Source organism: Dryobates pubescens, chromosome 17 (genome assembly GCF_014839835.1).
Source record: "Dryobates pubescens isolate bDryPub1 chromosome 17, bDryPub1.pri, whole genome shotgun sequence".
Taxonomy (NCBI): domain Eukaryota; kingdom Metazoa; phylum Chordata; class Aves; order Piciformes; family Picidae; genus Dryobates; species Dryobates pubescens.
Genome location: NC_071628.1, coordinates 740075 through 764771, shown reverse-complemented (window position 1 = coordinate 764771; position 24697 = coordinate 740075). Strand labels below are relative to the sequence as shown.

At 41.4% G+C, this 24697-nt stretch overlaps 1 protein-coding gene across 1 annotated transcript in view; it reads left to right on the top strand.

Annotated features, from left to right (window-relative positions):
* The first annotated feature begins 1033 nt into the window (after positions 1-1033).
* Positions 1034-24697, top strand: part of MEF2A (myocyte enhancer factor 2A) — an 87324-nt gene continuing 63660 nt past the window's right edge. Inside the window, exon 1 of the mRNA XM_054168853.1 lies at positions 1034-1148. The gene's annotated coding sequence lies outside the window, so the exon portion shown is untranslated. The remainder of the gene's footprint in view (positions 1149-24697) is intronic.

Below are 24697 nucleotides of genomic sequence, written 5' to 3'. Positions count from 1 at the left end.
TGGGGGTGGCAATTGGTGATAATCTTCTTCACCCTCCAGTGACCACGTCGTGCAAGAGGGTAATGGGGCCCTTAACAAGACTTGCTTTAATTATTTCAAGGTCACGGGTGTGGAGCCTAAGAACCAAGCTTTGCCTCATTGCAGAGATGACAGCGGGGGGCAGCAGCTCTGCAGGGGCCTTCCCGCTCTGGTTTCTCCTTCTACGGAGGGAGCTGGGCTTACGCAGCGGTCTGGCGGCCGGTCCAGGACAGGTCCCGACTGCTTGGCACCGCGGTGGACAGGGAGGGAAAGACGCCTCGAAGCCGCAGCCGTTGCCCCCGGCAACCCCTCTGCACGTCGCCACCCGGGCTGGGCCCGGCCCTAGCCGGGGCGAGCACCTCTGCGCAGGCGCTCCTCCGGGGCGGGGCGAGCCGGGCCAGGCCCGGCTACGTGCGTCACTGGCGGCGCAGAAGGCCAGGCCTTTATGCGCAGGCGGCACCGCCGCGATTGGGAGGAGGCGGCACGACCAAGGGCTTCCTCCGCCGTAGGCCCGCACCTGCTCGGCTTCGATTGGCTTCCGGTTCCCCCCCGCCTTGCTGATTGGAGTCTTTCCCGTCACTCAAGTCCTCCACGTTTCGTTACGCCCCACCTACCAACTGCCTCCTGGTTGGCCGGCACCTGGGTTTCTCGCGGGCGCTGTGATTGGTGCTGCTGTCCCTTCACTCCGGCGCGGTACCCTATCGGGTCACGGCACCACAGGAGTGGGTCGGCGGGGAGGAATGTAGAGCCGGCCGCTCCCCATGATAAAACAAAATAATCCGGCGATGCTGGCTGTGCGATCTGGGGCACTCCCAGCCCCGCCACCAGGCGCAGCTTCACCGCGTGTTTCCCTAGGCTTTCCGCCTTGTTCCGCCCCTGCGTGGCTCGGGTGAGAGCTCTCGGCGGCTTCTGAGCTGCTAGGAGAAAAGGGCGGAAGGATATATCCGGGACGTCGCTGCTCCGCTTGAGGAGAGAGTGTGACAGGAAAAGTAGTTCCGGCCCCGATTGGGCCTTGTTTCCCAAAAATAGCGCCCAGCGGGTATCCGTCCGCCGGTGTCAGTGTCTCCTGAGGAGCCTCAGCGGGGAGGAGGCAGGAGTGGCGGCGGCGGGCAGCGAAGGGACGCGGGCGGGTGAGTGAGCCAGGGGGGTCCTTGCTTTGGGGGGGTGATCCGGGAGGGCGTTCTCTCAGCCCGGCGGCTCTGGACAGTGACGAGGGTCGGAGGCGAGTAGCGGGGTCGAAGGCAGGGGCAGCGGGTGACGGGCGGGGGCAGCCACCGAGGGGGCAACTCGGGGTGAGGAGGGGAGGGAAAGGAGGGACGAGGAAGGTTGTCCTTCGCCGTTCCCTGCCTGCTGTTTTCCCGTTGTGCCTTACCGAGCGCAGCGGAGCCAGGGCTGCCGGCGGGGAAGTTGTGGCGGGGGAGGGGCGGGGGCGGCGGGGTCCTGCGGGTGGGCAAGTTCCCCACGGCCGGGGCCGCTCCGCAACTTCCTGCAGTGCTGGCGCAGGGGAGGCCGAAAATGTACGGAGCAGGCCGGCGCTGTCTGCCCGGGGGCTGGTGCAGCAGGAAGGCAGGGTGGGGTGCGAGGCCCTGCCGCTCGGGGAGCGCTTAGGTAAAAGCGGCTTCCCTTGGGTGTCCAAGTTCGTGTTGAGGGGTGCGAGGTTGGGGAGGGGACAGCAGGAGGACCTTTTGTCCTGCTGCTCGGCAGCCACGTTGGGTGAGCAGCATTACGTTAGGGGGAAAAAAAAAGAAAAGATAAAAAGGGACCAGACAAAAAAATTTTCTTCTGGGGGGGTCTGGCCGTGGTAACCGCGAGCGAAAATGATCGGAGGGAAGGAAGCGAAGGTGGAAATTGTTGAAGTAGCTGCACCCCGCATGAAGGAGTGTGACAAATGGGAGGAGAAGCCGCTCGCTAGTGTGTAAACTGGAGGATGTTTTGTCGAGAGGACGAAAAGATTGAAGGTGCAGCTGTAGGATTTTGTGTTCGGCAGCTCTGTGCAGAAGTCAGGAGGATAAGAAAAAGAGACCGTGCTGGAAAGACAGTGAATTCTTTGAGTTTATGGATCTGTGTTTTCTAATGATTTTTTAAATCTGCTTCTGAGATGCTGGGTAGTGAAGAGAATGGAGTTGCTTGGAAAAAACTAAGCCATAGTGGCTTCTTTGACAGGTGATTAATTTCAGAGTTGAGAAACCGGAGTTCTGTTGGGGGAAAGACAATGTAAGAGGAGGGTTTTTTTAATGCTTAGTGTGAAATTACTGTGCCCCGTAGTCATGTAGAGAATGAATTTCTCATAAAGATGGGGGGCAGGGGGTTTGGCAAGTACAAAGGAGCAACAAAGAACAATTTTGGAAGAGTAATAAAAATAATTTTTTCAAAAGTGGCTTGGAATGCTAATAGACAGTGGCTATAGAATTGGCAATACAGGCAGGATTTATTTTAAACCTTTTTCACAGTCACATCAATTTTTATGTATCCAAAGCTTATGTATATAAGCTTTCAACTTAATGATGTTAATTGTCTACAGATAATCGTTCGTTACACAAATCTTTCCCTTTTTTAGGATCTAGGTGTCTATGTTTCCCTGGGTGTTTCTGTTGTTACTGCTAGCTAGTGTTTAAACAACCTGCACAAAAGGTGTCAGAACAACACTCCTATGATCTGTGCTGTCTGGTTTTAAAATGATTTAAAATGTTTATCTCTGTCTCCTGCATGCAAGATTGTAGTCCTCGGTTTTTTCCTTCTTTCTGACAAGTGATTTGCATTTGGGGGAGAAGTGCGAGGTTCTTTTTAACCATTTTTCTCATTTAGGTGATAGAATACGTGCAACATGACGTCTTTACATTACATAATTTAGAAGAGTTGTAATAAAGGATGTAATGCTAACACTTTTGGGCACTACAGGACGCAATTATAAAATGATAGTTTAGAATTTTGCACTTGGTTAGCATAAAAAAATGAGAGGATGGAACAATTTGTCTTGATATGAAGGGTTTATTTTTAATAGTGCTGGCCAATTGGAGATGAGCCTTTTTTCTTTTGACTGAGGGCATTCATTTTGGAATTTAGGAAGGAAAATAACCCAGTGCCCTGGTTAGTTATTTTTCTTCTCCATAATTCTGTTCTAAATCTGTAGCTGACATAGTCCACCAGTGGTAATAGAGGACTGTCATCATAAAGGAGAAGAATGAGAGGGGCAGGATCTGCTTCAGAAGAATTTTAGAGTGGATGGCAGTCTCTGCTAGTGCAGCTCACCTAGGCCAGTTTTAATGTGCTAGCATTTGTAGCGATTTATTTGTGAGAAAATGCTTACAGATTGTAAGGCTAAGGTAGAAATGTGTTAGCCTTTAGCTTGTGTGCTTGCTTGTTTTGCTTTAAGAGTGCATTTAAACCCATGTGGTTACATCTCACTTCTGGAAATGGATGGGCCCACAGCATGCTTTGTGTATGTGTAGATACCTGGATTTAGATACCTGTAGTTTCACATACTAGTATTTTATCTCTGAAAAACAAAGGATGAAGAAATAAATGACCATTGAGTTTAATGTAGCTGGGCCAATTATCTATAGAATTGACTCAAGTGGGACTGGGAAGATGAGAAGGACTTGGCTGAAATAAAACTTTAAATAATTCTAGAGAAGAGAAAGCCTTATTATGGCAGAAGACGTGTCTTATGTAGAGACCCTGGTTGAGCTGAAGTGTGTGTGGTTTGCCTTAAACTGGCTAATGTGGGCAGTAAAGCTTTAACAGGGTTTAGCTTAGAATGTTAGCCAAGTTTCTCAGATAACTTGTTGATGTTGTTCTGTATATTTTGGGCCCTGGGTGCTGCTGGAGAGATAACTGGGAGCACCACTGCAAGTCTGTGGACAATGCCATGCTACCTCCCTGCTGAGGTCAGGCCTGCCTTATAAAGCACAGCTGATAAATTTGCTAGCAATAGTGAAAGCAGAGTAGCATAGTGCTGTGTGATGTGCAAGTCTCCGTTAGCCTGGGAAGTACGTTTTTTGCTTATACGAGAATTATCTTGAAGTCGTAACTTGTGTGTTATGCCTTGCATGAGATGTGACTCTGTGTTTCAGCTCAGTGCCTTCCTGAAAGACCTTTTCTAAAACATGGCATTAGCACATTTTATTCACCCCACTAAATTTTATTATTTTTTGTTTTAGCGGCCACAGGAATAAATACTTTGTGTGAAAACTTGGGCTTTTGGCCTGGTCAGTCCTAGCAGCATGCAAACACTGGGACATACTTCTCTTCATGGGACCCAAACTTGACTTTGAATCAGTTGGAACAGCGTGTGTCTGTGCTATGTAATTCCTAAATACACAGTTGCCTTGGGTAGGTTTTCCACCTTTCTTCTATTTGAAGGATGTTGTCTCGTGTGTAATGATTGGCTCTTCAGTTGGTCACATGGAACACAAGTTACAGTCTCTCTCCCTGATGATATGGGTGAATTCCAGTCCTGAAATAACCAAAAAAATAACAAACAAACAAACAAAGAGCCAGGTGGAGCTGGCTCTTATCCTGAATGTTTACAGTGTGGCTTCGGTGTCTCAGGGAATGTGCAAGATTACAACATGACTTTTTTTTTATCCCCTTCCCCCTTTCTTTTCTTTTTTCCCTTTTGTTGATTGTCTGCTAAAAGACTGGATCAATGACCTAAAATATACCTAGTGACCAAACAGAATACTGTTCCTTTGAGTTAAAACTAGACTTCAGCCTTGTAGTATGATGATAACCCTCCCCCAGCATGTGTGCTGTGGTAGAGTGCCAGCTGAAAAATTATGTCATGGAGGGTTAAATGTGTGGCCTGCAGTAGCGTAGTTTGTTTTGTCTGTTTTAAACTAAGCCTCTGATCTAGGTTTCTACTTCTCGCTCCTCCACTCATATGGTGCATTCTCATTTGAATATTTGATCTTTGAAGTTTCTGCTTGTGGAGTTGAAGGAATTAGTTTATTTTTCTTCAATATTAAGGGAGTAATTTTTATTAACTATTATTTTAACTTCAGTTTAATGATTCTGTGAGAATTTTCCTGGATTTATTTCTCTTTAGCTCATTTTTTTTTTCCTTAGGAAGATAAAGGTCTGCTCTCACCTCCATTTGACACTGAAGAGGAATCAGTATCTTGCAAGACAACTCTGTTACTGAAGTTTCAACCTCCCCTTGCCAAAACAGTCACTGAGTTGAAGTATTTTAAATGGTACATACGGAAAATTTACTTTCTCCTTTTCTCCTTAATCTGGAGCTGCAGATTTTGGTGCAGGGGAACCTTTTCTACATAAAGCACTACGCTTTTTTTGCCCCGTATAGCAAGTCTGTATGGTGAGAATGCGTCCTTCTTAAGTGTGTCATTAATTCAATTATCTTTTCCTGGGAAATAACTACTTTATATTCAAAATGTTAGTGATGCTTAATTCGGTAGGGTCTCCCAGTTCTGTTTGTCTTTGCTTCTGAAGAGCTTTTCAATTCTGCCAAAGTCCTTCCGGGCCAACCTAGAGAGTTAAAAGTGTGTTCTGTATTGCTCTGTGCTCAGCTGAATTTCACTAGCAGTTACTAAGTATTGGATCATGCCTGTGTTAAGCATACCAAGATAAAACGAGTGTTGGGAATTACCAGCCAAGCATAGCTGGGGAGAGGTGTCTGCTTTGAGTTAAGTGTCTGTGTACCAGGCACTGATGCCGAAGCAGTGTTTCTTCCTTGCCTGTGGTTTTTTCCTGCTAGTTATTTAGCTCTTTTTTTTTTTTTTTTTTTTTTATAAAAGTTAGCCTTCATTCTGGAAGTGTAGAACAGGTGTAGAATGGATGGGCTTGTGCTCAGGACACTTTTATGATGGTAAGAGGGGGGGAAAAAGATTATTTTTTTCCCCATTTACTTGAAATCACTTCAAGTGGTTTTGAAACAGCTTCATTTGAAAACCAGTTTGCTTGCAGCACACTAATTCAGGACTTCATGAGCTGGACTGATTTTCTTTTTGTTTGAAAGCTAACCATAGACTTGTGAGAGTATGTAAAGTGGATATGTCATTGTGATAGCTGCAGCAGTGCTTGCAAGCCGTGGTCCGGGTGGGTATTGAGCACTGTACCGATGTACACAGACTTGATGTGTTGTCTGTGATCACTTAAAATGTTTGGGAAGTCAAGGGGGATAAATTATTAAAGTTTTAGCTATAAAATTACATGAGTACATCCATAGCAGAGCCGTGCTGTGACTCTGCTGTTAAACATTTCTTTTGTGAATATATTGGCATATGGAGTTGAGAGAGTGGATACAGATGTCACTTTAGTATCCCTTGTGATGTGTAGGAAGGTATTGTAAGTGTATAAAGATGGAATACAGGGGATTTACAAACACTTCTAAGAGAAGAGAGTAAGGCAGTAGTTGAACCTTGGGAGACCCACACATATGTACAAAAAGATGAGGGGTTGTAAAGGGCAGAAGAGATCTGCCTTGGCTGTGTCTGTTAAAGGAACCAGTGAAAGGCGTCAGGATAAGGTGGCTTCTACTCTGTGTCATGCAAAATCTGCAATACGTGAATCCAGGAGGCTGAGAAAGAAGTTGTAATAGTTTGGGTTTTTTCCCCCTGAGATCCCCAAACCACGTGACCTTGTTTTTAAGTGGGCATCTTTCTCCAGATGTTTTCAGTTGTATTTAATTGACCATCTTGCTGTTGTGGAAAACTTGGATAGTATAGCTCAGAAGTATTGTGTGAGGTTATCAGTGTTAAGGACATCTTGTTTTTGGTATCATTCTTTCACAGCAACTGCCCTCTTCCTGATATGACTGCATGCATCCTGTTTCAAAAATTGCAGACTGACAAGAAGGGCTGCAAACAGGCTGTTGTATATAGCAATTCAAAGTGTTGCTTTATCCAGTGTGAGCTTCCAAAGCTCTGAGCCTTCTGAGAATATTTGAGAAAATGGGATGTTCCATCACTGCTGTGCTTTTATTATGTTGGCACACAGTGAGGGTAATAAACTACATTTTTCAGTGATTAAACATTTTTATCTTTCCTCGAAGCTGTTAAAATTGTGTAGTGATATGAGGGTTTAAATGCAATTTAAGTCTCTTAAATTTCTGAGCAATGTGTGTGTTTCAGGGTAGAAGAGGGGAAAGTAAAAGGGCAAGAGATAGACTTGATGCCTACAGAAAGGGAAAGCACTTTGTGCTAAAATTCTTGAGCCTATAGGCTGACAAATGACGTTTGTTCATCTGAGTTTGATAACACGCCTATTACTTGGCTAGTTGGCTTTGGGCATTTGAAGCTTTTGAGTGCAGAAGAAGGATTTCCTTTGAGGGACTTCCTTAATATCCTGCTGTGTTTCTTCTGGAGCATTAGGGGGGTTGTGGTTTGTGTGGTGGTGTTCTCTTCCTTTTTTTAATCCTCTCGTTGTTCTCCTTATCTTTGCAACATTCCAAATGGTGGTGTCTTAGCTTTTAGTCACTGAAACACGTATGGAGAACTTTGCTGTGAGAGACACTGGGCTCAACTATGAAGAAAGTGTCAGCAGTAAAAGTATTAATGGCTTCCATTAGTAAACACTAAATTAGAACTTCTCCTTCAAGGGAAGGAGGCAAAAGAATGGATGGCTGAAGGGAGATGTGGTCAGTAGGTTAAGGCAGGTATTCACTGGATATGGAAAATATGGAATGTGGGTATGTTTGCAGAAGTACTAGTTACTGACTCAAGTACTCTGGAAATTCACAAGGAGTGTGTAGAGCATGTAATAGCATTGTTGAATATCAAAGAATAAAATCCAGTTTTAAGCAGCTGTTTGTTGTTTTCTTTGTCACAAGTGTGAAAACTGCTAACCTGGATAGCTCTAGCTCTCAACAAAGTACCTGCAGACTATTAATTGAATTAACTGAAATTTAGAAACATTTTCTTTTACCAAATCTGCGTTGCAAAATTAGACTGAAATACAGAGCACTTGTTCTCACTGAAGGACACAGATTCAGGATGGCCCCCCAGATTGTCATAGGCTTAATATGAGCTGAACTTTATGGGGAAGAGGGAAGTAACAAGAGTTGTAAGATAATTATCCAATGATCTTTTTATTATTATTACTATTTTTTTTTAAAAAGCTGTAGGTCAGTGTTTATCACTGTTAGATCAGCAGTGTCAAGTAAGAGACAGCGTTCAAATGATTGAAGGTTCTGGATTTTGGGACATCAATTATTCCTGAATACTGGAGTAATTTAGATACTTTATGCAAAATAGGAGGAAAGTACTTCAGAGAGATGAAATAGGGTTATGGGAGAGTTGAAAATTTCAACTATTACTGTCTTAACGTTCTGAAGCATGTTCCTAGTGGCTCCCAGTTGAATTGCTTTTTGCAGGCTTGTTTCCACAGGAGACTGGGATTGACGGAATAATGAAATGTGACTGGATAACACATGGTTATCCCACAAGCTGCTTGTCAGTGAATCTTTCTGTAGATACTTTTAACATGCTCTCTGTATGAGACTTCTCTAATTCAGCAGGTTGCAATGTCTTTTTTCTCTGCTTGTAGATTGCCTATGTGTTTTTGCTGAGGAGATGGACTCTGTACCGTCAAGTTAACCCTAGTGGTGACATGCATGTTTTATAGTTCTCCTTTGAGGATGCCCTAGACTTAGTCTGTGAACCCTGGTGTTTTCAAGTACATGCATTTACAATGAATAGTGTTAGTACAAGGGGCTTATATAAAACTTGCTACAGATTCTGTCAGAAAATGAGAGTAATTCACTTCAGAGGAGGTGACTGGAGAGGAGATCAAAATGATTGCAAAGACATACAAAGAAGAACTTTTAAAAAAAACTGGGGAAAGGACTTGCCCCATGTGAGAGGTGATGATCCGAGCCCAAATCTGCTACTCTGGAGTCATGTTATGAGCCCCGGCAGCACCCTCTGGTGATCCTAACATGCTTGTGCAGCAGTTGGGGTCCTGGTTGAGCTTCTTAAGCAGTGTAACCATTAGATCTCGCCACAGGACTGAAGAAACACTTCGGAGCAAGCCAAGGCTACAACCAACTTTGTTACTACTGGGTGCTGTTTGGCTTTGCCTTTTTTTTTTTCTTTTTTAATTTAGCTTTATAATTTTTGTCTAAGAGGAGGTGGAGGTCATTAAAGAACCTGCAGACTGTCTTGTTAATATGGGCTCTAGTCAAGCATAACCAGTGTGATTACATGAGATGAAAGGATTCCAGGTTTATGGCTGGGTTGCTGAGGAGCAGAAGAACATGGTATGGGGAAGAGGGAAGAAGAAAGACAATGTGATATGAAAATTCTTATTCTCTGTAATATTAGCCCCTTTATGAAATTTAAATATGACTTGGAGAAATGGTGGAAGTAAATTCAAAGACTGAGCAGTAATAGCGAACTAGAGGGTTTCAAGTAATAAAACTTACAGAACTTCTATTTCCTGTATTTTTCAGCTCTTCTATTATTCCCTGATAATTCAGAGTATCCCTTCTGTACAGTGGATTTCTGTTAAGTTAGTTACATAACTTAGATGGCGTGTTAGCGGTGGCTGGTCTGAGCACAGGTGGCTGCTGGCTGACCGAGTGATCCAGCAGAACCCACTGCCTCTCTGGTCACTGTAGGTTGGGTGCTTTATTGGGGGCTCTGTGCAACTGACAGGTCAAAAATTCTGTACCACTTCTTATAAAGTCTTAAAAATAATTGCTACTTTTACTGTTCTATGTAGTTAAAACACGCTAATTAAATCAGAAGCTGTTAATGAGGGAGAATAGACTAGGATCATGTAAACCTCATTTTACTACAAAAGTAGGTTTTGAAGGTTGTGGGTAATGGACAGTTCTGTCTGCAAGATTTTGTTGCCGTCATTGATAATGCCCTAATCTTATATCAGGAAGCAGTGTTATTTTCTTAAGTGTTTTTATTTAATTTTATGTGAAAATAAATTTAAAGGTAGGATAATTTAAAACTCCACATTCAGTTTCTTAATTTGCTTTGCTTATAATGTCTTTGATTTGATCTAAATGCAGTATTAGCCTGTGATTCATTCATTCAGCAGAATAAAGTTAAGTCTTAAATAGATCTTCATTTTGATGGTGCCTGTTTGTAAGCATTTCTAAGTTGTAGAGAACATCTGATTTCTTCCTACCTAGAAAGTCTGCTCAGGATGTTTGCAAACTTCTGTGGTGGTTTAGGAATTTTGTAGAGGGAATTGACTCTGTGGCATTCGTACTCAGGATTTGATTCTTATGATCTTGATTAGAATGAAACTCAATGGGTTGTCACTGCTACTGTCTGTCCTCTGCTTTTCCCCTGCCAGACCTTGGACCATGATCGTGTGCCATTTGAGACAGCAGTTTGCTTCTCTTACATGTATGTTCTGGAGGTCAGGGAGCAGGAGCTTACTTGCATACAATAAAGTCAGAAGACCTGTTTGTTTAAAAACCATTTAGATGTTTCTCTTTTTTAACACCCTGTGTCTTAATCTCCTGACCCCTAACGCAAAGCCCTCCTCTAAAAAGGGACAGAATAGTGGAGGGAGTAGAGTATTTAGAATAAACACACAATGTGAGGCTCATGTCTGTGGTTTATTGGGGACATTCTGGATCCTATTTTTTAAAAACATGGTGTTTTTAAGGCTGAGTTGTTCAGTAATAAAACCTGCCACAGTACTGCTGAAGATACTGGCTGACTAGCTCTCAAAAGAGGTTTCAGCCTGCTTTTCCATCATACATTCCTTTAATGAAATGTTAATGAGAAGATGATCCGATAAACTTCTTGAAAACTTTGTGCAACTCACAATCTGAGCAGTTTTCTTCAGATCTCTTTCAAGGCATCTGCGTTTGTTTCTGCAGCTGTCTTGCATGCATGTAGATAATGCCTACAAGCAAGCCACGAAGATTTTGGTGTATTGTTCTTCTAAGGCTTGAATGACTAACTTTCTGAAAGTGCAAGGGAAAACAGCCCTTCCTGTGAAGTTTCTTTTGTGCTTGTTACAGCTCTTAGAAGAAAGTACAGACTAAAAGAGTTGCAATCTGAGGAGGAATCCTCCAGGCTTCTAATCTTGAAGAGTTGAGATCACAATTCTTGCTTCTGTTTTATCTGTACTTCACTGCTTTTAATTCTTCATGGTCTCTTCTGCTTAATCTTAATGGCTTATAAGATACTTCACTGGCATAATTAGCTTATCTTAAAATAGTCTGTTCTGTTGGCAATTGGAACAGGGAAGGGACAGCCAGCCCAGTCACTGGGTTTCCTGTCATGCACCCACAGAGATGTGTCAGTATTTGGGCCACAGGGGAGGAAGGAAGGAGTAGGTGAGAATGTTGTGAGGATGTAACTGGAGCTTGAACATGAATGTCCATGTGTGTTAGGATTTGCAGATGCTTTCTTGCAGGATTTTGACAACGTCCAGTTAAAGTAACTAGAAATTTGTTTTAACCAAGATACAAGTGAAGTGTAATGACGATACAAAATTCAATTCCTAGGTTGTTCCTGTCATTAATTGCTTTTTATGATTGTTGCTTGGGTGTGCCTGACTTGGTTTATTGACTTTAACACTTGAGAATGAGCCTCATCTTACCTCAGACTCCTTGGTTCACACTTAGGAGTCCTTTTGGTCTTAGACCTTTAAACTTGGAAGTGTTCTACCATTAATTTATCTACTTAGCTGAGACTGGTTAGCATACTTTCTGTTATTATCTTGTCATCTTTTTCCAGTTCCACACAATTTTAGGCAAGGAAACAATTGTATGTATTAATGGAAACACTGTTGAAGGTGTTTATTTCTGAAGGGGTAAGCTCTGCATTGAAAAGGCATATTTCTGGAAGAGTTTGTGCTGCAGTTGTTGTAGTTGCTACAATATTGAACAAGGGATTAGAGTACTTGTTGCTTGTTACTATGCAGGAGAAGGAACTTGATATACAATACACTCAGGATGCTGCTTGTAATGTGATTTATTCCATATTTTCTGGAAGACATCTTTTTGTTTGGATTTCTGTAGAAGAGCATTTTCTCTCAAGTTCATAACCCCCTCAGAATTATATGCCAAGTTGCCGTGCTTTTTATTGATTAAAAATGGATTTCTTTGTTTAGTGTGATGGAGCTGTTTGATGTTGAGAACCTCAGCAGAAAATGTGTAAAATGCTTTCTAGAAAGTTTGTTCTGCTTGTGGATTGATAATTCTGTTCATTCTGGAATCTAACAAAACTGCACATTGACAATTTTAGGTCTTGTATTTTTGATCTCTCAGATCTGCCCAGACTTCTAAGAAATGCTTTCATTACGTAGTGTTAGCATTTGCAGACCGTCACTGAGAAAATAACTTTTGGACTTAGTAAGAAACAGTGAAAAAATAATTTCCTGATAATGTTTGAGTTTTCTCCTTCCAGGTGGATTTTACATGCTACCTCCATGCAGGAAGTGAAGAAAATAGTTTTAACTGTAAGTTAAGGTCTTGCATATGCTACAGGATTTGGTTTCCCCACCCCTGTAAATGGCAGTAACTTGGCAAGTCCTGTGTGGAGCTAAATGTTTACACTAACTCTAGTTTTCTGTTGCTGGTGCTCTTAGATACAGGAGTAGAATTGCTGTGTAATTGAAAATTGGAAAGTGGAACTTGATTCTTTTCCTGTAGACCTATGCATCCCAAAAGCTTGGTAAGGGCATTGGTTTAGAATGGTTCAGTTAGTTACCACAATGATTCCAGAAGAACTTTTAGACCAGATTAGATGCACTGAATTCAGTTGGAACCTGACTTCATTTTTTGTAACATGGGAGTTTGTGTTGCACATGTGTTGTGGTTTTTGTTTGCTTTCCTCCTCTTCCCACATTTTTTTCCAGTGAATTAGTTTTGCTGTAGTGATGGTGTAACTGGTGGCGATATATTTTGATTTTCGTTTTACTATGTTTGATCTATTGAGATGAAAATGCTGCAAGCTGATGACATTGCTTGTGTGCTTGTTCTCTGTTATGGTATTAATGTTTATATCTTAGTAGAAAGATTATTAGGACAGGAACTCTAGCTCAGGAAAGCTTCTTGTATACCACTTGAAATAGTGGTGCATTCTAACAATATTCCCATGGTAGTGGATGTTTTCTTCAGTACGCATTAGTTGCCTTTTGCTTTTGTCCTCCTTACAATGCAACGTGTTGGCGGTGTTACCGTCAGTACACAAGTTGCTGTAGCAAAACTTCCTCAAACACTATAAAAAAGTACGTAAGTCCATGTTTGGCATAAAACTGCTCAAGGGTTCTAATGATTCCTGACTCTCTAGGGATCTGTCTTGTCTCTTTCTGGCATTCATGTAAGCTTTTTAATCCAAGTCTTTGTCTCTTTTTCCTCTACCAAATTAAATTATTTAACTTTTATTTTAGCAATAGGAGACAATTTGAGCATAATTAAAGTAATGTATCTGTCTAAATGAGTGATACCTAATTGGATTATCATTGTTTAGAGAACATGTCTGCAACGATTCATTGTGGAGCTGCACATTTCTGTTTGAGAGGAACAGTAAATATTGAAGTCTCACTGTTCAATCTAATGGATATAGCGTTAGATCTGCACTTCCACGACCGCTCTTAATTTCCACAAGGAACCAGTGGGTTGAAATGCTGTTTTGGAATTCCAGAACTTTGAAGTGATCTCTAGCTTCAGTTCCATGGCAGAGAAAGGCACATGCTGCTTGCCCACCTGACACGATCAGCCTGTGCATGGCCAGCCCTTCTCTCATTTGTCTGCTGTCCCTTTTACAGGAGGTATCAGCCTTCTTAGTGCTAGGCTTCATACTCTGCCCATGGAAAACTGCACTTGATCTAGAGGTGCTCAGTCATTTGGATAATGAGGGAAGATGTCGTCTTCATTGTTTTAATAATTTTTCTTTGAAAGGTGTTTCTGGGTTACAGTGCTGTCTTTCTAGTCTGAGGCAATTTACATATGAAATCTATACTTGGGAGTTTCTTCACCCAGACCTTAGGTCTGTGCATCCAGTAGGTCTGTTTAGATATGCTACCACTGTACAGGCCTTACCCATTTTTACTATACAGAAACTTCCTTGGCTTATCATAACACTTGCTTGAAAGGCTTTTCAAGGTACTATACTGAACAACTAGGGGGAAAATATTATTAATTGGATCTATTTTTCAAGTTAATAACCAAATTCAGGAAAATAGTCCCTAAGTCTGTTTAGCTAGAATTCCTCAGATGCTCTCTTAGTTCCAAGGTAAAGCTCTGCTGTTATAGGTGTGTGTAGACAGATAAATGCAGGCTACCTTTAAACTAGTTTAATGGAGCTGTGTAAGTGCATGGCATGTTAGGACTCCCACACAGAGAAACCATTTACTTTTTTTATCTTTGCCACTTGAAAATCCATGGTGTCATAAAATGCTCTTTAATTGTGGTACCTTAATGGGGCAAATCTGTTTCTTAATGGAAGACATGCATTAAGAGTCATATTTTTCATCTATTAAGTCTTTAGGGAATGGGGTTAATATGTTCACTGATGACTGTTCACTAGAAGTGGATGGCAGTGCACCTGTGCCTTGAGGTGGGTATATCTTACCACATGGTCTTGTGTGGTTTCTAGCTGTGAATTCCTGTTTCAGCTTTTCTTCATATCTTTAGCAGAAGAGTGCTGCAACTATTTGATATGTTCCATTAAAACATACAACAATCAGCACCCACCAGCTTTTATACTTTTTCCATTTGTTTCCTTATGAAATGTGGTTTGGTCATTTTTTAAAGTATTGTGTGAGCATATTAAGATTTTTTTCGGTTTAGCAAGCCTTGGTGCAGGAAGTGCCTTCAGAAGAAGGCTTGAAATGCTTCATTATTATTGTGTTGCAAATTTAAATGATTCATCCTTAAATGATCATATTTTGCTTTGCATATTTAATTCAGATCATTACAATGAAGTTTGTAGTTTTCAGTAAAACTTGGAGTCCCAAAATTTGTCTGTGGTCTAGGTCGATGCCTCTGTTCTAAAAAGAAAGTTTTAGCTCGTTGGCCTTTAACAAATGGGGAAGACTGGACAGGTAAAAACTTTTGCTTCATTGTGATTGTTATGTGTGAGGAGGTTTCTGAACTGTCCAGCATACAGATCTGCTGGTGTTGATGGTGCTGAAGATTTCTACTCTGTTGTAATTTGACTTCACCAAGTGGTTGCCTGACCGATTTCTTTCTGACTCTACTCCAAATGCCTAAATCATGTCTCCCTGCCTAGGTGCAATTTAACAATCTGTTGTCCTGTTCTTTGTCAATCTGACAGGGCAGAGCAGTATTTTGAAGAGGAGGTATGGCATGAGGTGTGACTTGGCCAAAACACAGTGATGTAAACAGTTGAACCTGTGTTGCACATGATTTTTTGTGTATCTGCAGCAGTCTGCAGACTTCAACTGTGTTTTTGGTTTCTGTTTTGGGAAGTAGTGACAAGTAAACCAGAAGCATTCCTCCCCACCCCTTCTGTCTCCCTTTTTCTGAGCTTTCATTCATTTCACTTCCCAGTGAAGAGATGATGAGTTTCTGTCAGATGTATCTGAAGTGGTAGTGTTTTTTCTTCTGTGAAAGCAAGTCTTGTGAATTCTGCTCTATTTCATTTTTACTTAACATCTTCAATTTTGGGTTTGTTTTTTAGTGCTTTCATGAATAAAGTTCCAGATCAGTCAGCTGGGTATGTCCCATGAAGAGATTTTTGTTCCTTTTTTTCCACCTGGGTTCTTGAAAAGTAGATGCTCTAAAACAGACCAAGTATGTGCTAACGCTTTTGGAGAAACAAATCAGTTACTGTCTGATCTCAAACCCAACATCTGCATAGTTTTACATTATGCAAGCTATGCTTTTGTTCATAATCATATTAGGTAGGTTTTGATGTCTGGTTTTGGGTTTTGTTTGCTTCTGAATATGAGTAACCCATAATGCATGAAACAGTTGCATACAATTTAATTCCAGATCCTTCACCAAGGTCAGTGTTTTGCATAACCTTCTATAACATTGAACATTTATTGTTCTTAATCAAAACAGGTTTCATATGATCTGTAAAACTGAAGCTTTTCTCTGTAGGACTCAAATATTATTGAAGTAGAAACACTGTTACTTCAGTTTTTTACTGTATTGGTGACATTTAGAAGCTGTGTCTTTTGACGTACAGTAAGAGATATGTTAAGACAAGTTGAATTTATTCAATTTCCTTCATAGTGAAGCTTATGGTTTCAGTTATTTAATTTTCTGTGGCTTTTATCAGTATTATCTATTTTGTACTTAAAATGTGCTGGTACCTTTTTGCTAATAGCAGGTCAGAATGGTATGTAATTCTTCAGTCAGTAAGACAGAAACAGAGTTCAAATAAGATGTAATGAAAAATGGGTTCAAGTCTGATGGAGATAATTAGGTGATGGCTTAAATACCCGAGCAGTAACAAGTCAAATGCACAGTTTAGGAGTCAACAATTAGAATTCAGGTAGGCTCATGTTTTTATGACACTTATGCAGAGGTGAACCATGGCTCTTGAAGGTTGGTGTTTCTTCTTTGCAATGACAGCTTCTGTGCTCCCCTGGGTTGGGGGTGGGGAATTCTCACAGCAGCTGCATAGAAACCTGTAAGTGCAAAGGATGGCCCAGATTTGATGGTAAAGCTGTTGGGCATAGTACTTGTGTGTATTAGCACTTTGTCAGTATGATGCTGTTGGACTGGCTAAAGTATCTCAATCATGTGCTTGTGTGTGACGCTGTATGAATGCATGCTTGGCCTGTCGCTAATAGAAGTGTTTCTCCCGGTTCATGACAAAAACCTTCTCTTACACTAGAGATTATTTCGTGCCTCTAAGGCGGTCCTTTGGTACAAAAGTTGTAATGGCAAAATGAAACCTGGTCAATATATCAGAACCATACTGTAGACTTCAGTTAGTTCCGTGCTTAATGTTTGACTCATTAAAACTGCAAGTGTTACCGTGCTGCTGTGAAAACGTGGTGTTCTGTATCTTTCTGTCAGTTGTTACTTGCAAAATGCTAGTGTTCTCTGCAGGCCAGTAGGGAATAAGTCTGGATAGTGAGCTACTTTAAACAACCATCTACTTGAAATGCAGCCACTTACTACAACATACCTGTACCTTTGCCTCTCTGTATTCCCATGATATGCCCGTAGCACATTTTTATGGTGGCTAATGTGGTCAACAGTTAATAGTTCTGTCTGATTTCTAGGTATCTTCCATACAGTTGAAAGGGAGGACCATTGATGTGTGAACAATCTTCCATTTGTCACGCTTTTTGGAGTGGTCAAGGCAGCATCTTTGGAAGCAGTACTGCTAAGGGCTGCGTGCTAGATCAAAGATAGACCAAGCTAGACAAAAGCCTTTCTGGCACTGGGCAGGCAAGGTTTGAGTATGCAGCACAAGAGAGCAACCATCAGCAAACTGTGGGAGAGCTGAGGCAGCACCCAGGGGGCCTGTTGGAATGCCCCTGGGGAGTGTTGGGACCAGGCGGGCAGATGGGGTGGGCAAACAGGTGTAACTCTGTCAGTGGGCAAGGGCAGACCAACAAATTTCATCTGTTGGGACTCTTGTAAAGCCTTTGATGCAGTCTTCCACAACATCCTTCTCTCTGAGATGAAGATACAGATCTGATGGGTGGACTGTCCAGTGGCTAAAGAATTGGTTGGATGGTTGCATCCAAGGGGTAGTGGTCAATGGCTTGATGCCCAGATGGAGGTGGGTGACAAGTGATGTCCCTCAAGGGTCTGTAGTGGGACCAGTGCTGTTTATGTTCACCCTTCCCGCACCTAGGTCAGAGCAATCCTAGATAGCAGTACAGCCTGTGGGATGATGAAATTGAGAGCAGCCCTGCAGAAAAGGACTTGGGGGCGCTGGTGGATGAGAAGCTGAATGTGAGCCAAGAGTTTGTATTTGTGGCCTAGAAGGCCAGTTGCATCCTATGCTCCATCAAGTGTGGCCGGCAGATCAGTAGAAGTGATTCTGCTCCTATGCTTGGCTCTGGTGAGATCTCACCTGGAGTGTTCTGTCCATCTCTGGAGCCCTCAGCAAAGGAAGGGCATGGACTTGATGGATTGGGTCCAGAGGAGGGCCATGATCGTGGGGCTGGATCACCTCTCCTATGAAGACAGGCTGAGGGAACTGGGATTGTTTGAAATTAGAGAAGAATAGATGTAGGTTGGGTGTTAGGAACAAGCTCTTTACCATGAGGGTGGTGGAACATTGGAACAGGTTGCCCAAGGAGACAGTTGAGGCCCTCTCCCTGGAGATATTGAAAGTCAGGCTTGACAAGGCTCTGAGCAACCTGATCTAATGTAGGATGTCCCTGCTGACTGCCCAAGGGTTGGACTAGATGACCTTTGGAGGTCACTTCAAACCCAAACCATTCTATGATTCTATGAATCTCGCAAGGATTGCACTAACTGTGTCAAGATGTGCTTATAGCATGCAGCAAACACGCAGCTGCAGCTTAAGTAGCTATATGAGTAGCTATGTAAGTTAGCTGCTGTGGATATGGTTTCAGCAGAGTAGCAATAGTCTGAGATTTCTCTGTGGGCTATTTACAACAGGTCTGTATGATGTCGCCTGCCTCCAGCTTCAGTGCTGAAGCTTACTGTGATTATGCTCTTGCCAATAAGTATTTCAGTTTTGAGCTGTGTTTTCCTCAGTGCTTATGAAAAGAAAAGCGTTAATGTGTACTCTTCCAGCAAATATGGATGCTTTAGAATAAAGTCTCTTGACTTCTGTGACCAAGTTGCTTCCCCTTTTATTTTAGCGTTCTCCAAGGCAGCAGTCTGAGGCCTTAAAACAGCCTCTCTGAAATGCCCTCTTGTGTGTCTATGGGCAGCTTTTAGAAGAGATTGCCTTCCTTTCCCCACTAAGCTGTTACAACTAACGACAGCCCAGATTTGTTTGTCCTTTTTACATGCCAGTGTGCCTTCTACTTTATATGTCAATGTATGTACACAATGTGTGGAGTTTTTATGTATCTTTGGTAGACAACATCTGCTATCAAACTGTTACAATGGTACACATTGGTACTTGTTTAAAATGTGTTTTAGAAGTTACTGTGTACCCAGTTAGTTTAATCAAACCAACAAAATATTTCAGGTATAAGTGAATGTCCTACCCAGTTAGTAACCAAGTCCTGGTTTGAATTCTATCAGTCTTGCGTGTTGTGTACAGACTATAATCTTGTGACCTTTTCCTTAAATTTCCATAGCAGTAAGACAATCCAATTAGCTTTTGGGTTTTGAATCTTAAAAACTCATCATATAGGTAACATAAATGCAAGGCTTACTTGTGTGTTCTATAGTAGTAAATGGGTTAAAGTAGCATTGGCATACTTAGTTCTCTGTGGGCATAGTTTTTCCTTTGGTTGGTTGGAATGTGAGGCCTCTTCATATATTTGCTGTAGCAGAACTGAACTCTGTTGCTTACAGGAGAAATTTAATACAAGCAACTTGTACAGAACTGACCTGCTGTGATAGCATCTCATCTGTTTAGCATGCATATGTCTAGTAACCATGTGATCTTAATCAAGTGAAAGACACAATGAAACTCTAAAAAGTTATGATTTCTCTGACTGTTTCCAGGGTTCTGTTGATTAAATAAAACGTTACCAAATTATTTGAAGAGACTCAGTTTGTAACAGATGTAACCAAGTGCAGATTTGGAACGATGGAGCATTGTGTACCAGTGTGAGAGAGGACTGTGTATTGAAATGCAGTGGGGTTTTTTTGTTTTTAATCCACCATAATTTTTGGAGTAATTTGTTTGGGTTGTAGGCTGCTATGATTCAGTTTGCTGCTGCCCTGATGACTAAAGGTCAATTTTTTAAAAAATAAAATCTGAAAATAGCAATCTGTTCCTTACTTTTAAGAAAGGCCACAAGTGTAAATTTCAGCAGTGCTGTGATAGTGTCAGAATTTTTTTGGTGTCATCTGTGCATAAGAGCTAATGTGTCAGTGACATGCCTTCTGCAGATTTAACAAGTCACCATTTGGGAGGTGATACACAGGGAAGAGTGGCATACAGAAGTCCTCTCTGAAGACAACATTGCAAGGTGGATGGTATCTTTAATGGAATGTAATCTTTTTGTTGTTCAAAATCCTAATGAAGTTGAACACCATTTTCTCTGCTGGTTTGTTGCTGAAAGTGTGATGTTGATGTTGCTTCACTGTTCAAAGCCTTTTCATGTCTCGTGCTGAGCAGAATAAGATAGCTTGCTCAGTGTCTCCTGTTTCTTGCACAACACCATTTAGCATGCAGTAACAGGATTCTTCTGGCACTGCAGCTACGGGCCCAGGTGAATAAACATGTCCTTGTGAATCTAAGCACCAGAATGGAGCTTTAATACTGAATATAGGACAACATATTTTCTAACAACTCATTGCTAAGGGATTTACTTAGTCTCAGACTTGCATGATTGCCTTCCTTAAGCTTGAAGATTCAAGTGGGTTCTGAATGCTTTGGGAGTTTGTTTCTTCTTCAGGTCCAGTGGTCAAACATGATGCCAGTGAGGCTTGGCTAAAAGCAAAACGAAGGGCTCCACCTCCCCCAGCTCTGATTTAACTTGTACATCTCCCAGATAGAAACTTGTTCAGCTTCTTCCTGTTGAGAAGGCTGTGTAGGCTCTTTCTTCCAGATAATAGGTTGTTGGATTTTGATGCTATTTCTCTAGACATGTTCATTATGGGCTAGTGGCTCCTTCAAGGTCGAAGGTGTTTCCTGTCACATTCTTTAGTTTTGGTAAATACTGCATGTGCAGAAAAATTACAGGGAAGTGCAGTAGGTTTTCTTTGGAGTACTTCAAGGACATAATTTAATTTGTTTTTCTATTTATCTTAAAGTTCCTGAATTAATAACACAATAAAATGACAAGGTCCCTTTAGAGTTCCCATTTTGGTTTTCTGTAACAGCCTGCATCTGAGATACTGAAGAACCACCAGTGGAAACTCAGATCTTGAGAAAAAGCTGAGTTGTTCAGAGTGGGGTTTTTGGGGATATTGGCAAATAGTTATTCATTTCACTTTTGTGATTTAGCTTGCTTTTTCTAACATGGCTCTTCCAAGTTTTTGTTATAAGAATTAAGTCTTCTGCTTAGTTGATTCTGTTTTCAGAAGGCCGAAGAATACCATGTGCATCCTTGCAAGACCTTCCCTTAAGGTGAAATCCTTAAAAGTGAATGAGAACTCTCTTCTTTTTAACGTCCGTTTGAATCTACTCAATTCAGAAAGCCATGTCTGTGTCTTGTTCTGTGCTTTGTGGCATCAAATTAGGTAAAATGCCATAGGTAGAGCTCCCTACAGATAAACTTACTGTTAACTCTTTCTCTGCTGCTGCTGTCCACCGTGTGCTGTGCTTTACTTTTGGAGACCTTTAATGCCTTTCTACTGGCTGTATGAGGTGAACATATTTACTGAAGTGAACTTGGACTCATTCCAAGAAAGAACAAACAGTGAGACTTGAGAGCTGTCTTGCCTCCCTATGGGAAGACTATAGGGAAGATTACCATCCTGTTCAGGAGTATTTTGGCTTCAGTTCCACCAACTGAAAGAATTAAGCACGGGATCTCATTTGTATAAAATGAGATTTTGAGTTGGAGGATTCAGTATCTAGTGTAAGTGATCTTCCTTTCCATGTCCCAACTGACATCTTGCAAATAATGCATATAGACTGACTTAGCAGCATTAAAATGCCAGAGCAGAAATCTTAGTTTACTGTTTAAACCTGAGCTCAGTGCATTGCTGCTTTCTAGCTGCTGTACTATGCAATAGACCAAGCTTCTGCAGCTTGTCAGCATCCGATGCCTACAAAGGCCTGCTCTCTATAAAGGCTTGTTAATGTTGTTAATTGGGTATTACCATTGAAATTAAATGTGTTCCCCCTTTGTCTGCAACTGAAGGAAAATCTGCAAGAAGCTCGAAGGAAGATTCTCTGCAGTGTTGGCTGACATAACATGTTAAGAGTAGTGCCTGCTAGAAGTACAGGGTAAGCTTGTTTCGATTCATATCTTCCCCCTGAAAGCAGGCAAATATTTACAGTGTGAAGGATGTCTCCACCCCTCCCTGCAGTGAAGCTGTGTGCTGGATTAAATGATGACATTGTCTGTTGGTGAATTCTTAAAAATCTAAACATAATCAGAGGTGTGTCTGTGTGGTGGTAAAAATCTGTTGGCTTCAGATGAAATCATATGCTGAAGTTTTGAGAACTAGGTCTGACTCAGTGGTCTGGGCTGTACTAAGAAGTCTCAGTTTCACATCTCATAAATAATCATTTAGCAGCATTATGAAATTGCTGGAAAACAGCTATCAATCTGAAGTTAGCCTGAACTCCAGAGAGAATTGCTGCAGAGATACCTTTCTTCCAGTAGGAAGGTAGAATTTTGTTACCTTTGTCCTTGATTTTTGCTTTGGTTTTAATTTTCTTTCTTAAAGTCTGAATGCATTTCCTTGCAGCTTCTGTAATTCCCCCTAAAACTAGGGGATATGAGCACTGAGAGGAAAGCAGAACTCTGTTACCAATGTGAGCTCTTGGACAAGCCCACTTTATTAATTCTTTCATCATTTATGTGCTGGCAGGAGTATCTCATGTTTTTGCACAGATTTGTTTGCCGTGTTTGCTCTAAGTTGGTTGTGTAGTTTTTATTATTGACCTCACATACAAAATCTACAAAGCACAAGTTAGGGGAGAAAGTGCCGAGCTGCGTAAGGGTGTGAAAGGATGGGACTGAATGCTGGAAGCTGCTTCTTGCAGTACAACTTGTAGCCAGAGTTACATTTTAGGTACAGTATATGTGTATGTGGCAATGATATTTAGTAGATAATGGACATTCTCAGAGTCATCTATGAAAGCAGGTATGTTCAGAGGTGCATCAGTGTTATTGAGAGGAAAATACGCTTTTAATGCAGACAAAGCAACAGCAGGGCAGGTGAACATACTGGGCTCTAGCTGCACTGTCCCTTGTAGGCTCTGCCTTTGCTGATGCAGGTGAAATTGGAGACTGCGAGCTCTGGTATCTGCTCTTTGCCAGCTAGCTGTCAATATTTATTGCTTCAGCTGCTGCAGGACTTCCAGTCAGCATGTGAAAGACAGTTTTAATGTCCTGAAGGCCTGGAGTATGCAACAATAACTTTTTTAGGAGCTAAGATTTCTTGTAGGTGTAAGGAGGTTTCTAAGCAGATTCTTGAAAGTCACATATACACTGCATGCCAGTTCACTGTTTCACTTTTCTGTTTATATAACTTATATATTTGTTCCCTGATTATTTACTTTGAGTAAAAAGAGATGTAAAATAACTAAGATGGCATATGATTTTAGCAGAATCCACTTGCAGTAATATGTTTAATATGCAAGGTTTTATGATTGTTTGGTTTTGCTTAAGGAAATAAGTATATAGGGTTTTTTGTGAAGACAATGTTTTGTTGTCGTAGCAGAAAGGAATGGAAAAGGTTACAGATTCTTCCTGGTGTACTGTAGCGATAATGTTAGAATAATAGATTTAACCACTCATTTCTCCAAGCTCAAAGGTTGACCAAAGTGTCTGAACTTGCACATTGCACGCTTCCATCTAACAGGGCTACAGACAGTATCAAAGATTCTTATAGTGGGATGCAGCTGCTCTTACCAAAATAAAATACTGCTGTTACCATTAAGTGCAGCAATTAGAGCTAATACCTTCAAGAAGTCACTCATGTCTAACTGATATGTATTTGCTTTACAGCTGAAATACAGTTCCTGCATCTTTTAGCTAGGTTTTTGTTTGAGATGGACAAGACAACTGCATGGATGGAAGGGATCCAGCTGTGTGTGTGAAATGGGCACTACTTTGTCGTTTTCATAGCATGTTTAAGTTACTGATGCAATAATTAAGTGCTGAGATTTCCACTTTGACCATCTAATATTGCAAGAAACTGAGGCTGATCATCTACACCTCATTTCTGAAGTGTTTTCAAACTGGTTTCTTAGCATTTCTGGTCGTTTCTGTGGTGGTGAGGATAATAATTTGTTTCCAGAATCAGGATATAAGCTGTATGTGACTGTATTATTTTATTCATTTAATGCATTATTGCAGGTCTGGATGGCCAGCTACATTTTAGTCTTTGCTTTCTGACCTGTCCTGGTTTCTGTCAGGTCTAGGAAGTCATTGCATTAGATAGCGCTTGGCTGACTAAGTAGTGAAGATGGTGATGTCTGCCTTACAGTTTCAAAAAGCTTGCATTTGCATCTAACATTTCATGTCAGAGTTAAATGAATATACTTGCTTAAACGGCAGAGGTTTTCAGTAAGGGAAGTCTATGATGATCTGAGCCTGTCTGGGCTTCTGCTTCACATCTTGGGCTACTTAATGTAATTGAAAATAGGCCAGCTGCCCTACATGTACACTGCAATTCAGCTTTTGTTTTACCTGGCTTTTCTTGACATCCTTACTCTTCTTGAGCTCTTCAGTGAGGGCTTTGTTTATTTACATATGCATCACTTTGTTGATTCTTGCTTGGGACCTCAAATTTTTGTGGTCCTTCATTTTTGTCAGCTGTTGTCTTCTTGTTCAGAGCTTTTTGGTGGCTCTGTTTATGCAACAGGGTTTGCTGACATGAAGGGAAATTGAGATATTTTCTAAGTTTTGAGGACTTGTGCTTTTAATACTGTAATGGGGACAACTGGGTCAGACTACTCTCTATTTATAGTCTCTGAATATTTCATTCCAGAAGCTATTGAAACATAGTTTAAAACATCTTGCTATG